The 11894-nt window shown below is 39.6% G+C and overlaps 1 long non-coding RNA gene across 2 annotated transcripts; it reads right to left on the bottom strand.

Moving 5' to 3' along the window:
- Positions 1 to 3411: 3411 nt before the first annotated feature.
- LOC131277357 (uncharacterized) lies at positions 3412 to 9506 on the bottom strand. 2 transcript variants are annotated; one of them, XR_009184544.2, is made up of 3 exons: positions 9394 to 9506; positions 3663 to 3694; positions 3412 to 3558 (listed from the first exon to the last, which is right to left on the bottom strand). It is a non-coding gene; the product is annotated as an uncharacterized lncRNA (long non-coding RNA). The 2 variants fall into 2 exon arrangements; XR_009184543.2 differs by lacking the exon at positions 9394 to 9506 and adding an exon at positions 6752 to 7018.
- Positions 9507 to 11894: the final 2388 nt, after the last annotated feature.

The following is an 11894-nucleotide window of genomic DNA, read 5'->3' as shown; positions in this document are numbered from 1 at the left end:
GAATCATTCACTCAGCAGTGTTGTTGACCACACAGGGTTGATGTGGGATCTCAGAACAGAGCACGTGTTCTCTGTGAGCTGTAAAGGATCACCCCACTGAGGGCTGAAAGTCAGTGTCCATCCCCCTTGTCCTAGAACCATCAGGCACCCACTCTGGAGGGAAGTACTAGCAAGTTTCTTGAAATTCCTCCCAACATTTAATAAGTGAACTCTTCTGGGGCTTTTATGATATATTGGGCATTTTTCTTAAGGATTTCCTTACATTTGCTTATTTTTAGTCTCATAATACATACTAATAAGCAGGTCTGGCTAAAATCTTCAAAAGACAGCATGGAAAACTGGACACATAAAGAGTTTACATAATGTTCCCTGTTTTGGGTGGCCTCTGAATGAGATTTGAATACAGTTGACCAGACCTTGGCACCCATGCTTTTGGTCACTGTGCTCTGCTGCCTTCCTATGCTGTGTCATCTATATAAAGTACCCTACATCTGTCTTTTGGGTGTCTAAACTGAACCCCAAACTACAACTTTTTTTGAAACCCACCTTTTACTCAAGTGGGACACCTGTGTAGACTGTAAATAAGGGATCATAGTGTGAACTGTAAATAAATTAATAATGATTTCCTACATTCATCTGTTGGTAAGATGTCACCTGAGAGTTCTGTTGTGAATGCCTTTCCCAGTTCTTGTCTCAAGCATGAAAAAAGAAAATTTGCTACCCAGTCCAAAAAATCTACTATCTGACAATCCCATTCAGTTGGGAACCTCAAAATCAGCATCTGGCGAAAGAAAAGGAAGTGTCCTCAAATATTCCCTAGAAAGTATTCCACAGACAGTACAGTAGAAATGCAATTATTTTATTGCATCAGTAATGTTGACTGTAGATACTAAGTATTCCATATTGAGAAAAACCTTTAAAAAGGTTAAGCCATGATAGTTTTCTTAATTCACATGTGAAATTTTGCTTTTAGTAATGAGTCAGTAGTGCCACAACCACATAATTAAAAATGTAGTTACAACTAAAGTTGGTTCACATTTACTGGTAGATTGTATTTTAAGTTAATGTTTGGTCAGTCTATATCTGAACATTAGTAGGAAGAGTTATCTTCTGAAAAAGTGCTGTGAGATTATTAAAAATCTGATATATTTTTAAGAGAAGTTTTAGATTCACATAAAAAACTGTGGAGAATACAAACAATTCCCACATATTCCCCTGCCACCCTCCCAGTCTAGAGCCAGCAGTTTCCCCTGTTAATAACTCTCATCACTGTGGAATGAACAATTGAAGGGACAGTATTGATACAGTGTTTTGGAGGCTCGCTCTTCCTAATCCTCAGCTTTGTGCATTTTGACAAAGGCATATTGTGATGTACCTACCATGACAGAACATCAGTGGTTGAATTGTGTCCCTCCAAATTACATGGAGAAAACCTTGGTACCTGTGAGTGTGACCACTTTTGGAAATAAGATGTTTGCAGATGTGATTAAGATGAGGTCTACTGAATCAGGGTGAACTGCAATATAATACAATTTGTGCACTTACAAGAAGGGAAGAGACAGAGAGGAGAAGGCTGTGTGAAGATGGACCAACACTGGAGAAGCAGGCCAGGTGAAGATGAGGAAGAGATTAGAGTCATGCTGCCAGGAGCCAGGACACCTGGAGCCACCAGAAGCTGGAAGAGTCAAGGAATGGTTCCTAGCAAGGATCTTCAGAGAGAGACACAGAGTATGGTGCTGTGGACACATTAATGCTGGACTTTTTGTCCTTAGAATTGTGAAGGTTTAAGTTTGTGTTCTCAAACCACCCAGTCTGTGGCAATGTATTATAGAAGTGCTAAGAAACTAAACACATATAGTGCTGGGAAGTAAGGTGCTGCTGTAACAGATACATGTGGAAGGCTCACAGAGGCTTCTAGGCAAAATATAACTTCTGAGCAGTCATGGGTGAAATTAGCCCAGATATTTCCAGCCTACCTATAGCCATGACACTGCATTGAAGCTTCAGACTCCAGAAAGCACAAATGGACCTCATCAATGTGCCTGTCTGGATTGCTAAAGATGTGATACAAAAACCTACTGAAATTGTTGTATTCCACAATTTGGGACAGTAGGGTTTTCATACAAAATAGCAGCAAAAATAATGCATTAATAAGAAATTTAAAATGTATGCAGGACTGTATATTGAAATCTGATTGACCTACCCTCCATTTTCTTTAGCCCTCTAGGTTCTGTGTCTCAAGTAACAACAGTTAAGTTTTTGCACGTCCTTTTGGATTGAGTAATTGAGTATTCATATAAAATTGACACTGTACCACAGTTTTCTAAGGGCTTTACCTATATGTACTCATGGTCTTTTTTCCCTTTACTTTTAAGGAAATTTTAGATTACATGAAAGTTAAAGCAAAATTAGGTGGGATTCCCATATACCCCACCTCCACCCCCTCACACTTTACCCATTAAAAACATCTTTCACAAATGTGGGATATTTTTTATAAATCTTGAAGCACTGCTACTAACCATGGTCCATAGTTTCCAAGGTAAGGCCCACTGACGGGTTGCCAATTTCCTGGGGATATCTGCCCTGGCTAGAATGTCCAGATGTCTTTAGAGCCCTCAGGAATACTCCTGCCTGAGGCATTATTTACTGTGGCAGCCACAGAGATCCTCCTATGACCTGCCTAAACTTTCCTCTGGAATGACTTCCTGACTCATATTGAAGTATCCTAGCCATAAACACTCATTTGTATTTAATATTCCCTCTCTTGGTCAAGGTCTTTTTACAAATGTATCTCTAGTTGGCAATTGGTAACAATCCCTCAGTGCCAAGGGGGCCCATCCTTGAGAGTAATGTCCCATGCTGGGGAGAAAGCAGACTTCTATGCTGAGTTTGGCTTAGAGAGAGGCCACATTTGAGCAACATACACATTTTCAGAAGGTAACTCTTAGGCAGTATATATCACTAGGCTAAGTTTCAATTTTACAAGAATGAAGTTCATAACTACCAGCATTAATATCAAGGGCCTGGCATATTGGTCTGTCCTCTTTTAGCTAGGTTCTGATGATGTATTGATATTCTTGCCACTGTATTAGAAAATGTAGCAGGGCTCCAAGAATGGGAATTGAAAGTTTTGTTGGTTATTGTATGGGTTCCATCTACTGAGATAACACCCCATGACCATATGCACACATTCATAATCCCTAGAGGCATGCCTGAGGTGCATCCTTCCCCATGCATCTGTCCCTCACTGTCACCCTGCACCAGTAGACCTCCCCTGCCATAGCTGTAACTTTTGTGTAGTTCAAAACCTCCCCATAAAGAAAGTCAAAAGTTTTTTGCATTGTGACTTTCATCACCTTAATATCTGTTATTTTTTATGTATACTTACAATTTTATCTGTATCTTCCCCCAACGTCTTATTTTTTTTCACTTTATCTTCAAAGAAGCTTTAGGTTACAGAAATGTCACATCAAAAATATAGGGAATGAGCAGATGTGGCTTAAATGTTTGAATGCCTGCTCTCCACATGGGAGGTCCCAGTATGATTCCCAGTGCCTCCTAAAAACAAAGACAAACAAAAAATGAAAAAAGCAAACACACACACAAAAACAACTCAAAGGAACTGATGTGGCTCAGTGGTTGACTACTGGCTTCCCACTTACAAAGTCTGGGTTTCACTCCCTGGTCCTGGTACCTAAAAAAAGAGAGAAGAAAATAGAAGAATATATAGGTGATTCCCATATACTGCACCCCTTCCCATCTCATATTTATTCCTATTAGCAATATCATACATGAGTAGGGTTCATCTGCTACAATTGAAAAAAAAAAAACGGAAGCATTGCTACAAACAATGGTCAATGGTTTATGTTATGGTTTACACTTTGCATCATACTTTTATACGTTTTCACACAATGTACAATCATCTGTATCCATCATTGCAAAATCACACAGAACAGTTCCAATGCCCTCAAAATGCCCTATGATCCATCTATTCTTCCCACCTTCTTCCCTCAGAACCTATGTTAGCCACTAAGTTTCAATTTTCCAAGAATAAGGTTCATAGTCTTATGCATTAATAATGAGGCTTTGACATACTGGTCTGCTTTTATTTGGCACTGCCCATGTACTCTAGAGATTCTTGCCCCTCTCTTTGAGTATACAGCAGGATTCCTAGGATGGAATTTTAATATTTTCTCATTGTTTGTGGGTCTCCATCCACTGATATAACACCTTATGACAAGATGAACACATTCATATTCCTTTGAAGCACACCCCAGGGGCATCCTTTTCTATATGCCCCCCTAGCACCGGTACACCGCACCAGTGACCTACCTGCTGTATTTGCCAAAAAAACATTCCCATCCTTGTAGTCCCAACACAAACGAACAAATCCCAAGTACACTTGTTCCTTCCTCCAAGACTTCCACAATTCCATACAGTCCAAATTAAATGCCTCCACCATGCTCACCCTTCCATTCCAGTTCCATCAACCCACTCATATCCCTGCATCACCATCACCCCATCCTCTGCCAAACCACCCCTTTCTGCCTTATCATAGGCTCTGCCCATATTGAGCTTGGTTCACCACACTCAACTCCCTTTCTGTCTCCTTCAATCTATCTTCCAGACTCTCTGTGAGTCTCCTAAATAAACTTAGGTCATATCAGTGAGGTCAAGAAGTATTTGGGGAAACGGACTTTGGCCCAGTGGTTAGGGCATCCGTCTACCATATGGGAGGTCCGCGGTTCAAACCCCGGGCCTCCTTGACCATGTGGAGCTGGCCATGCACAGCGCTGATGCGCGCAAGGAGTGCCGTGTCACGCAAGGGTGTCCCCCCCTGGGGGAGCCCCACGCGCAAGGAGTGCACCCATAAGGAGAGCCGCCCAGCGTGAAAAGAAAGAGCAGCCTGCCCAGGAATGGCACCGCCCACACTTCCCAAGCCGCTGACAACAACAGAAGCGGACAAAGAAACAAGTCGCAGCAAATAGACACCAAGAACAGACAACCAGGGGAGGGGGGGAAATTAAATAAATAAATCTTAAAAAAAAAAAAAAAGAAGTATTTGCCTTTAGTGACTGGCTTACTTCACTCAACATAAGGTCAAGATTCATCTATGTTGTCACATATATCAACATGCCATTCCTTCCTACAGCTGAGTAATATTCCATTGTATATATAAACCATATTTGCTTATCCATTCATTTGTTGCTGGTCACAATTCTTATGCATATATACCCAGTAGTGGGATTGCACAATCACATGGCAATTCTATAATAACCCTTTTGAGCACTGCCAAATCATCCTCCAAAATGGCTGCACCATTCCACTTTCCCAGCAGCAGTTGAAGAGGCTTAGTCTTTAAGGAAATGGAGATTCCATTTTTAATAAGTAGGGTGGCTAATATTTTAGAAAGAAACAAAACTAGAAAATAACAAATAGAGATGTGGATATGAGTAAACTGGAGTCCCCATATATTGGTGATAGGAATCTAAAATAAAGCAGCCAATTCGGGAAATAGTTTGACATTCCCTCAAAAAGCTAAATCTAGGACTACTATATGACAGCTACCTATTAGGTTTATATATTAAAGAATTAAAAACAGAGGCTGAAAGAGGTACTCAAAACCAATATTTATTGCAGCATTATTTGCAATACCCAAAAGCTGGAAACCACCTAAGTGTGCTCATATAGAGGAATGAGTTTTTTTAAAAGTGGCATATCCATACAATGGAATATAATTGAGCCATAAAAAGTATTGAAGTTCTGATACATACTACTATATGCATGACCCTTAAAAATGTACTGAATAAGGCAGGCACAAAAGTAAAACAGTTGGTGATTGCAATTATTTGAAAGCTAAGAAAAAGTAAATTCACAGAAACTGATAGGAGATTAGAGTTTATTACTAGGGACTAGCAGAAAGTAGAATGGGCTTAATAGCTAATAATTAGAGTTTCTGTTTCAGGTAATGAGAAAGTTTTGGAATTGAATGTTTGGTGACAGTTACAAAACACTGTAAATGTAATTGATTCAAGTAAATTGTACATGCTGTAAAAATGGGTAAACTGGCAAATTTTCTATTACATAGCTATCTCATTGAAATTTTTAAAAAATCCTCTAGAATGGATGGGATATTAAAAGTCAACAAGGCTGTGAGGCTGAAGCAGTATTTCTTAAAGTCAGTGTGATACTGACATTTCCTTGGACTTCAGAATAGGTTGGATGTATATCATCATACTGTATAGTTCAGTAGAACTTATACATGAACTATTTCACATTGACTTAGATTGTCTTCAGCTACAAAGCCAAGGATTCTATTCTGATTACATTCCACTCTCTCCTTTGTCTCTCTCTCCTACATGAAGGGTTTCTGGGTAGCTCCACCATCCTTGTTTGCACATTGTAGCCTCTTGTCTGGGCAAAGCAAAGTGCCCTGAGTAATGCAGGAGCTGCACCCCAGTGTACTGACCATTACTCTGTGTCCCCCTAGCTCCCATGGAAGACCTAGTAGAGGAGCCTTCTAGTGACAGGGTGGTTGAGGAGGTCCCATCTAATGTTGAGGTGAAGTCATCTGTTTTTGTCTAAGATAGAAATGTTCCTTTCTCAGATTTGTCCTTTTTAAAATTTGAGTACAGCACTTATTATATGATGGTATGAATTATAAATATTTTTAAAGATTAGACTACAGCATAATTATATTTTTTCTTCTCCTCCCCCAGCCCCAGCCCCACCTCCATCCTACTGTTCTTACTGTCTGTGCCCATTCACTGTATGACCTTCTGCATTTTTGTCTTGTCTTCTCATCTTTCTCCTCTAGGATTCACTAGGACTCAGTCCTGGGGACCTCTGATGTGGAGAGAGGTACCCTTTCTCATGTGCCACATCAGTTCCTGGTCTCTGCTGCCCTTCACTTTGACTTTCCCCTTTGTTTCTCTTTTGTTGCATCATCATCTTACTGTGTGACTCACCTAAGCAGGCACTGGCTCACCATAGAGGCACTCAGCTCACCATGTGAGCACTAGCTCACTGCATAGGTACTCACACAGGCACTTGGCTTAACACATGGGCACTTGGCTTACTGTGTGGGCACTGCATCCCTTTACGGGCACTGGCTCAGCACATGGGCATTCACATGGACAATCGGCTCAGCACATGGGCACACAGCTCACCATGAGGGCACTTGGCTCACTACATAGGCACTGGCTCACCATACAGGCTCACTTTCTCTTTTTTACCAGGAGGCCCCAGTGATCAAACCCAGGTTCTCCTATATGGTAGGTGGAAGCCTTATCACTTGAACCACATCTGCTTCCCTGAACTACAGATATTAGCTGTCCGATCCAGTGGGGGTGGATTCCAGGGGCCTGTGGGAAGAAGTGGGGGCAGGGAATGAGAAGAATGGAGGCAAGACAGGATTCTGATCAAGCCTCATTTCTTGGGGGTAGAACATGGGAATATATACTGAGGGAAGGGAATGTGTCCATGGGTGATAGGTTGGTCTTGTGGGTGGCAGGCATCCAAGGAGGGAATTGGCTGAAAATTTGTGCCAAGTCTGCAGATTTTCGCACCTTGCACCTGCGTGCTGCTGTGGTTACCAGAGTTGTGGTGGGAAGGGGAGAACAAAGAAACAAGGAGGAAGAAGAAGAAGGAAATGGCGGGGCAGGGCTGAGGTACTTGTGAAATCCGCCCATGTTGTTGGAGGATGTAAATAGATTTCACAGTGGGTGGCTCCCCACAGGTCCCCCTTCTCTGTTTAATATGTTAGGAACTGAAGTGAAGAACAGCTGGTGATGGCTCATGTTAGGGCAGGGCTTATGCTCAGTGGTGATGTGCAGCTGCAAGGTGCTCCCGTACTGAGGGGGCTGTGCCTGTCTTAGGTTGGGGCTGCACCTGTTAAGTGATCAGTCTTACCTGTCATTGGGAATCATGGCAGCAAAAGGCCACATCTGTCTTAGGTTGACTGATGGGTCAGCCCAGTTGCCCGTCGTTGGCTAACCAGACCAGCGCCTCAGTGATAAATGACTTGCAAATATAACAAGCTATAACAAGGAGCTCTACACCACACATGACATGCATGATGTACTGAGATTAGTGGGTGAGGCCACACCCACCCTGGTCTTGTTTGGCTAGGGCACCTGCTGCTCATTTGAACCACTAAACTCCTCACTGAAGCTGTTTTCCTTACTGAAGCTGTTCAGCGATATTAATTAAACAAAGAAGGGTTAGCTGCAATAGGGGCAGTTGTGACCATGGGCAGGGAGGACAGGCAAGGAAATGCCATTAGGGTACAGGTTGGTGATGAGGCAACATAAGAGATTTGCATTTTCAAAGGTTGGTTGTTTGTTCTTCGGTCTGGATAGGCTGGTATTGACGAACAGCAGCAAGATACATCACATAGGCAGAAATTTGCTTCATCCTTTCTTGGAGGAATTTAAGGAGGCAAGGTGCAAATGCACAGATTAAAAGGAGAGTGATTAGGGGGCTGAGGAGGGGACCTAGCCACATTACAAAGGGGGAGGTGAGCCAGGCAGATAAGGAGAGGTTGATTGGGAGGGCAGTATTCCTTCCCCCAATTCTTACAATTTCTTAGCATTTTCCTCAACAATACCAGATTCATTTATATAGTAGCAGCATTCCTCCTGGAGGAAAAGGCAGGTTCCCCCCTTTTTCAGCTGTAAGTTAAGGGCCCTGCAGTTTTGAAGGACTACTTGGGCGAGGGATGTTAGTTGCCACTGCAGAGAGTCAAGAGACTGTGCACTGGATTCTAGGCTAATTTGTCGTTCTTGTTTAAAGTATTGCAAGCTGATGAGGCCATGACCAAGAGCACCACCTGCCGTGGCAGCTGCAGTGACTGAACCTGTGAGGCTAATTTTTTACCAATATAGGGAGGAAGGCGGCTCTCTTTGACACAGATGCGGATAGTAAAATTTTTAGTTTGCCTTCTCCATAGTATGTTAGTTGCGGGGTACTGGCTATTAGGATGCAAGGCCTCATTTTTATAGAATAGAGCACTTTTGGGTTATAGTTAATTTTCCGACAATCATGAGTAGGATTCTTGGTTATGATTAAATTGTAAGAGGGAAACAAAGTCACAATAAACTGAATATTACTATTTTTGAAGATAATTATGGTCTGATTTTTAACCTACATACAGGAAGGATGGTTACTAATGCATAAGGGTTGATAATCAAATGGTAATATGAGATTATCAATTCTTTGTCTTTCTTTATAGGGTTTAATTGGCAATTGATTATCAATTGGTTTAGGGAATATATGGGTTTTATTCAGATATATATGAAAGAATGGATTTTTCCAGGTTAACACTCTAAGTAATGGGGCTTTAGGTATAAAGGCCTAATAAGTGTAATTACTGGCAGCTTCCTTATTACTTACGATCACCATCATCAGAAGTTGTAGAAGACTCCATCTCTTCATTCTGGGGTTTAATCCTTTTCAGTGATAACTAAATTTGTTCTCCATTTTCTGAAATGATAAGAGCATAGCCTCACCCCTTACTTTAATCCTGCTTTTTTCCATTCATTGCTTAAAATATCTTTCTACAATATTGGTTGATCTTCATTTCCTGTGTCTACTGTAGATGTTTGACATTTTCCAGAGTGACATTCCACAGGTGTTAATGAATTATAAACATTAAGAAAATGTAAAGTAAATAAAGCTTTTGCTAATTAATCTTTTGGTGTCTTAATAACATTATTTCCCCCTTTTTGTTTTAAAAGCATAGTTTTTAGGGTATGATGGTTGCATTCAACTATGGCTTGACCTGTAGGATTATAAGAAATATTAGCAACATATTGAATACCATATTTTAAAAGGAAAGATTCAAAGGATTTACTAATGTAAGGTGTATTATTAATGTTTAGAGGGCATCCCATTACAGCAAAAGCAGACTATAGATGTGAACAAACATGATGCAACTGTTCCTTACTTTGAGCAGCAGTGTACATAAAATGAGAATAAGTGTCAATATAAACATGAACATATTGTAGTTTACTAAAGGATGGTATGTGAGTAACACCCATCTGCCATAATTGATTAGGAGTCAGGCCTCCGGGATTAGTTCCAGCTTGAAAAGGCACCACTGTTAGTGGTCCACAAGTAGGACAAGAAAGAATAATTTTTGTGCCTGTAGTTTTGTTAACTTTTGATATTTATTTCACACACCTTTAGCATTAATGTGAGTTAGAGCATGAGCACCTTGTAAATACCCTACTAATAAATCAGCTCAAGCATTATTTGCTGTCATAGGACTAGGCAAAGAGGTATGAGAGCGTATGTGAGTAATGTAAATAGGATGCTGTTTTAACCTGATGAGATGTTGCAAGTCAGTGAAAAGTTGAGATAACTTATTAGTAGCAAAGATATGAGCTGTTCCAATATGCTAAACAGTAAGGCATACATATTCAGAATTAGAGACAACATTCAAAGGTTCCTTAAATATTGTTAACACCTTAATGATGGCAGCAAGTTCAGTATGCTGAGCAGACATGAATGGAGTCTGCCAAGCCTGTTCTTTTCAAGAAGTAACGTATGCTGCTTTTTTATTACTATTACAATCAGTAAATACTGTACAAGATGGTTAGGCCATGCACATAGTCCTGAAAAGCACTGCAAAAGTTCATTGTTAGGTTTTTTATAGATAGAGGAATGCAGCTGGCTTGATTTGTGTAAGAAGACACTAAAGAAAGTCTTAGCAAGTTTTAAAACAAAGTGATAGCTGTGCTGGACTTTAACTTTTTGCAACAAACTAGCAGTGTTTGGAATTGCTGCATACTAGTGTTGTTACTTTAATCTATGATAAGAGGTTGCTTCTGTGACACATACTCTTTTATTATAATTAAAACCATGAATAACCACACTGTACTGCTCTTTAATATTATGCTGAAATATTGGTAACTTTATACACTTTTAAGCATTTATAGAAACCTTTTGTTCATACGACTTTAATTAATAGAGGGTTTAAGGGAAGAAAAAACTTGTTAATTTTATAACACTGTAAAACACCTTTTATTTACTTATAACATATTAAAAGAACTTAATTATTACTTTAATTTTTCTCTCAAGGTAAAAGAACAAATCTCTTATAATTAGTTTGGAATAAAAGGCTACTGTTCAGGATTAGGTTTTGAGAAAGCAGTTTTGAACATTATGTTCCTTTAAAAGAGATAAAACTTTCCTTTCTTGGAACACCGAGGAAATGATAAGCAGAAGAAGCACAAGAGCTATTTTGATAAGACAGACTTTCTTTGTATACTGATTATTGAGGATAAGAACTTTTACCAAAACAGATTAATGATGAGAGGCCTTGAGAAAGAATAAAAATTTTCAACTTTGCATCAGCATACTACTTGATACTAAAGCCTTTAAAATTTTATAGATAGGCCCATCAAATCTTATTCAACTTTAACTATAAAATTTCCTTTTTCACGAACCTTCTGCACTTTTAGTGGTCACTCAGGTTTTCTTCCATATTTTACCCTTTCTTAATAACCAATCATTTTATCTTAGGACAAAATTATCCCGTTTCCTTAATAATAAAAATACATTCCATATAGCCTACATACAAAGTTATCAAGCAAACTTTTAATAACATAATACCGTGAACACTAAATGAGCTTGTTAAAATAATGAACTTTACTTTAAATACTTAGTAGCATGCAATATCAGAAACAGTTTCCTAAAAGCAAGTTGTCAAGGGAGGCTGACTGCAGCCAAGCTTCCCTGTTATAAAATTACTTTTTATTATTATTATTATTAATTCAGGTTTGTTTAATAATGACCTTTTGGAAATAGCCACTTAAACACTTTAATTTAAATAATGCTTTATAAGACCTTTTATAATTATTTATAACCATATAGACTATAATTATATCATT

Source organism: Dasypus novemcinctus (assembly GCF_030445035.2).
Source record: "Dasypus novemcinctus isolate mDasNov1 chromosome 11 unlocalized genomic scaffold, mDasNov1.1.hap2 SUPER_11_unloc_1, whole genome shotgun sequence".
NCBI classification, from domain to species: domain Eukaryota; kingdom Metazoa; phylum Chordata; class Mammalia; order Cingulata; family Dasypodidae; genus Dasypus; species Dasypus novemcinctus.
The sequence above is the reverse complement of the archived record's forward strand: the minus strand, read 5'-3'. Positions and strand labels throughout refer to the sequence as shown.